Source organism: Mus caroli, chromosome 19, assembly GCF_900094665.2.
Source record: "Mus caroli chromosome 19, CAROLI_EIJ_v1.1, whole genome shotgun sequence".
Lineage (NCBI taxonomy): Eukaryota > Metazoa > Chordata > Mammalia > Rodentia > Muridae > Mus > Mus caroli.
The window spans coordinates 2,172,280-2,178,045 of record NC_034588.1 but is presented as its reverse complement, the minus strand read 5'-3'; the positions used below and the strand labels follow the sequence as shown (position 1 = coordinate 2,178,045).

The 5,766-nt window shown below is 45.5% G+C and overlaps 1 pseudogene; it reads left to right on the top strand.

Moving 5' to 3' along the window:
• The first annotated feature begins 1,663 nt into the window (after positions 1–1,663).
• LOC110285207 lies at positions 1,664–1,874 on the top strand (annotated as a pseudogene).
• Positions 1,875–5,766: the final 3,892 nt, after the last annotated feature.

The window sequence follows — 5,766 nt, the reverse complement described above, 5'->3', positions numbered from 1 at the left end:
TGTTTAGCCCTGGCTGTCCTGGAACTCACTTTGTAGACCAGGCTGGCCTCGAACTCAGAAATCTGCCTGCCTCTGCCTCCCGAGTGCTGGGAATAAAGGCGTGCGCCACCATGCCCGGCGAGTTCTCCTATTTTCCTGCTGGTGGCTCGGGGACTCTCCCACTTTAGAGGAAGAGGGCGCAGCAAAGAAGGCTGCCAAAAGGATTCCTGATACATCCTTCGGTGGACGGTTACTATCATTGCTCTTGGAGGGAATGTCGGGGCCACAGAGTAAGCACTTATTTGGCTTCCATGGATTTTCACCAATTGCACTCCAAAGTTCATCTGCTGGTTACTTTTGTTGGTTTTGGTTCATTTATTTTAAAACATTTATTTGTCTTTGTTTTATGTGTTTATATGTGTTTGGTCTGCATGTTTGTCTGTGGACCACATGCATGCAGTACTCAGGGAAGTCAGTAGAGGGCGTCAAATCCCCTGGACCTGGGGATCACAGATGGTTGTTAGCCATTGTGTGGGTGCTGAGAACACAACTCCAGTCCTCTGTAAGAGTAGCCACTGCTCTTAACCGCTGATCTGTCTCTCCAGTCCCTGTTTTGAAACAGTGTCATATACCCCAGGCTAGCCTCAAGTTTGTTGTGTAACTGATGCTAGCGTTAAATCCCTGACCTTCCTCCTACCATGTCCCAAATGTAGAGGTTACAGGTGCCCTTGACATGTGTCACTCCAGGGGACCAAACCTGGGCCTTCTGGCACACTAGGCTTCCTTTGCCCTGGTTACTTGGTACTGAACCTCTTCAGGCTCTCGGGCTGGCCTCTCTGCTGGGCGCTCTCCCCTCTCCTCTCACTGCCACTCCATCTCATACCGCTCAGTTCCCCATCACTTCCCCAGCCCCATCTGAAGTGACAATTTTGGAATTTGGTTTCTTTAAAAAAAAAAAAAACAGAAATATTATAAGAATATGTTTTTGTTTTAATCTCAGATGTGGGACATGGGGCTGCTTCAGATTGTCCACAACGGTGGGCTATGATCTGCTTCATGCTCTAGCAGGGGTGTGATTTTGTGATTTTGCCAGCGGCAGATAATTTCTGGGATTGTGTAATGTTTGGAATTCTGGGGACTTTTCGGAGGGTGTATAAATGCTAGGGCCTTTAAAGATGGGGTGTTGGTGGTTGTTGTTGGTCTGTTTGTTAAGTAGTGTGCACAAAGAAAAAAAACAACAGGAAGAAATTAGATCCCTTGATGGTGAAGATCAAACTTGTTCCAAGGAACTTACTGCCCCAATCAGCAGGAAGCAGCCTAGCAGTTCCATCGCCTGCTTGCCAACCCCTGCCTTTATTCAGGGATCTCTTTCTTTTCCTCTCTGTCCTTAATTCTCTTATCTAGGGTTAGGAGGTTGTAATAGTGGAAGAAAAAGGGTGGAGAAGGGTGGAAGAGGGAAGAACCCGCCAAGTAACAGAAGACTGGTCATACCATTCTGGGTCAAATTCCTCGTGAAATACAGCTTGGTTCTCTGATTCTACGAACAATTTTACTTAAAAAAAAAAAAAAATCTCAGCCGCAGCCTGTCGGTCGAATGCGGGGAGGGGGTGTCTTCCGGTTCAGCCATGCTAGTTGTTGAAGGACATCGGCTGCGGAGTCTGTGATTTGAACAGAGACTGAAGTCATGGCTGATCCAGAAAGTAATGGCCAATTCCAGTTCACTAATATTAAAAAATATTTCAACTCTTATACCCTCACAGGTAGAATGAATTGTGTCCTGGGCACCATAGGAAGCATTGCTTTGTTGGTCTTATACTTCAAGTTAAGGCCTAAAAAAATCTCCAGCGGTGAAAGCAACAGAAATGGACTTAGAGATGTCTGACCTCACCTGTTAAGTCCCGTGCCTGAAGAAGCTGATGTGAACTCAGCATGCAATACTCACTTTCTACAATAAATTATGAATCTGGAAAAAGTCTCCTTCCTAGGATACTTTCCAAAATGTGGGAATTGAAAGAAATTTATGTATGTGTCTACATCTGTATTTGTGACTACCTATATATCCCAAGTAAGGAGACGACATAAAAAGGGTTGTGGGGAAAGGACTATTTTAATTATTTTATTTTATTTGTTTTAATTGATTGTTAGTTTGCTTTGTTGAGATAGGGTCTCACCTTGTAGGCCAGGGTCAAGCTGTTCTCAAATTCATGCAGTTTTCCGGTCTCAGCCTCCCAAGTGCTGATTACAGGTGTAAGCTACCAGGCCCAACTCATTTGTGCAGTTTATATTTTTGAATCTTTATTTATTGGCCAGGCAGTGGTGGAAAATGCCTTTAATCACAACATTCAGGAGACAAAGGTAGGTGGATCTGTGGGTTTGAGGCCAGCCTGGTCTACAGAGTGAGTTCCAGGACAGCCAAGAGAGACCCTGTCTCAAAAAGCAAACACAAAATCTATAATGATTTTATTAATTTTTATTTTATCTATATGAGTGTTTTGCCTGCATTTTTTGGTTTTTTGGGTTTTTTTTTTTTGTTTTTATTCTTTGCCTGCATTTTTGTATGTGCATCTTGTGTGTGCTGTGGGCACGAAGGCCAGAAGGAGTGTCAGAGCCAAGGTACTAGAGTCTGGATGATGGGGTCTGACCCACGCCCTCTGCAAGAGCAGCCAGTGCTCTTATCCCATCATCCATCTCTCCAACCTCATTTTGTTGTTTGTTTTTCTTTTTTTCAAAGATTTATTTTATTTATATGAGTACCACTGTAGCTGTCTTTAGCCACATCAGAAGAGGGCGTCAGATCTCATTATAGATGATTGTGAGCCACCATTCGGTTGCTGGGAATAGAACTCAAGACTTTCGGAAGAGCAGTTAGTCAGTGCTCTTAACCACTGAGCCATCTCTCCAGCCCTTGATATGTGTTTTACACTTAACACAGCTTGCACTTCTTTAGTGTATTGGCTGTGTGTATTGACTTATGTAGTCATCTTCCAATCAGGATATTACCATCTGAGCATTCCCTGAGGGCCCTCCTGCCCCTCTGCAGTTGGGAGTCACTTCCATAGCCATAGATTAAATTTTGCTCTTTTAGAATTCTGTACCACTAGAGTCACACTGCATAGGTTTTCTGTTCTGGCTCTGACTCTCTTTATCTTGTGCAGTTCCTTCACAGTGGGTGTGGCTATGTTTGACTCTTTTATGACTGTGTAGTATTCCATGGATGCAACCACAGTTTCATTGACCCAAATGAACTGCACTAAAGGTTGAATGGCCTGGGGTATAGTGCTACAACCCTGCAATTCCGAACTCGGGGAGGGGGATCCCTGGAAGTTCAACACCGCCCTGGTCTACACAGTGAGTTCTGGGCTAGCCTGCTACAGACCCTGGGACAACAAACATCAGCTACAGTGTTTATAGCTGTTATTCAAGCACTTGGGAGGCAAAGAGGATCCAGGTTATCTTCTACTAATAGCAAGTTCAAGGCCAGCCTGAACTATATTAGAGGAAGTGGAATGGAGTCAGTTGTCAGGGAGGCAGGGCTGACTAAAAACAAGGCACTCAAGACACTGACAACCTAGAGAGGTGGTCAGAGTACAAAGGAAGCAGTCCTGAGGTTCAACAGCATGGGGGCAGTAGCCTGAGAGCATCTGGGGCATTCCTGGAGCCCCAAGGATGGATGCAAACATTCTTTGCAGCTGGGGTGGGGGTCAGTGGGAAGAGGCTTCCTGGCAGAAAGGGCTGAAAGTCAAGGGAGACATTCCTAGGGCTGGAGGCAGTGAGTACAAAGGCCTGTGGGTGGGCAGCCATGGTGGCCATGATTCAGGGTACACAGCAGAATGTGTGTTGAAGGGATGAGCTGGAAGGTGGGCTGGCAAAGCCTCAGCCAATGCCCTGGGACAGCAGGCTGAGCAGCCTGACCCAGGCTTGGCAACAAAATATCTGGGGTAGATATTTGAACAGGGATGTGGCTGGGGTCTGGGAAAGGGATTAAGCCATTTGCTGACTCCCAAGGTTTGGGCCAAGCCATCTGATAGGCAGACCGTGGAAGAAGGAAAGGCAACAGTGGAGAGTAAAGCCCCAGCCAGGTTTGGGGGCTCGTGCTGTGTGTGTGGCAGTCTTCCTCCGGAACACCCTGATTCACCTGTGTTACATCATCTGCTGTCACCCACACTACACCGATGTGAGGCAGAGGAGGACCTAGTCCCCGAAGAGGTGACTGGACCAGGATAAATGCCACAGAGTGTCAGGGGCAGCTCTGCTGTCCTCAGTCTTATAGAGAGTCCCTGTCACCACGCCAGTCACTTTCCAGAATCCAAGAAGTGACTCGTCCCTACTGGCTGGGCCTTACAAGTCACGAGATCATGCCACTCTGTTTTCCTCTGCAATCCTCAGTATTACCTTTTTAATGTTTTTTTTTTAATCTATTTGATTTTAAAATAGGTTCTGTACCTGTGCCTGTGGGTTTGAGCACATGAATATAGGTACCCAAGGAAGCAGTAGAGGCTGCCAGACATGGGTGCTGGAAACTAAACCTTTGTTCTCTGGAAGAACAGCAAGTGTTCTTAATCTCTGAGCTACCTGACAAGCTCATTTTATTTATCTGTTTTTAGCTTTTTGACACAGGGCTTTACAACATAGCCTTGGCTGGTCTGGAGCTCTTTAGGTAGACCAGGCTAACCTTGGCTGGTCTGGAGCTCTTTAGGTAGACCAGGCTAGCCTTGGACTTTTAGAAATCAGTCTGCCTTTGCCTCCTAAGTGCTGGGGTCAAAGGTGTGTACTGACCCTCTTCCTTCCTTCCTTCCTTCCTTCCTTCCTTCCTTCTTCCTTCCTCCCCCCCCCTTTCTTTCTTTCTTCTTCCTGTTACAATAAAAATCCAACACCAATAAGCCCACACAGTGAGTTCTGGGCTAGCCTACTACAGACCCTGTACAAAAGCCACACAACTAAGTTGTTATATTTATAAGCTATGTGCCTACATTGGGCAGATCTGCCACTACATGATTCTTTTTTTTTTTTTTTAAAGATTTATTTATTGATTATATGTAAGTACACTGTAGCTGTCTTCAGACACACCAGAAGAGGGAGTCAGATCTCGTTACGGATGGTTGTGAGCCACCATGTGGTTGCTGGGATTTAATCTCTGGACCTTTGGAAGAGCAGTCAGTGCTCTTACCCACTGAGCCATCTCACCAGCCCCACACTACATGATTCTATTCCCCAGCTATGAGACCCTTGCTTCGTTCACCTTCTCCAGGCCATGTGGTTCTGCTCCATCCTCCTTCCACCTCTTCTTCCTCTGCCCTTCTTCCCTTACCATTCCTCTCCTCTCTAAAACCTCCAGCCCCACCTTTTCCTTCCACTGCCCAATCACAGTCTTTAGCCTTTATTGACCAGTTAAAATGAGGAGAAGTTTCACATGAGATCACCTGAGTACATGATCCATTCCTCTTTGGGGCAGCTCCTTGTGAGGAAGCAAAATTAATATAGAATACAACCCACAATTTTCTTTTCTTTTTTTTCTTTTTTTAAGATTTATTTATTATATGTAAGTACATTGTAGCTGTCTTCAGATACTCCAGAAGAGGGGGCCAGGTCTCATTACGGATGGTTGTGAGCCACCATGTGGTTGCTGGGATTTGAACTCCGGACCTTTGGAAGAGCAGTCGGGTGCTCTTACCCATTGAGCCATCTCACCAGCCCACAATTTTCTTTTCTTTTCTTTTCTTTTCTTTTCTTTTCTTTTCTTTTCTTTTCTTTTCTTTTCTTTTCTTTTCTTTTCTTTTCTTTTCTTTC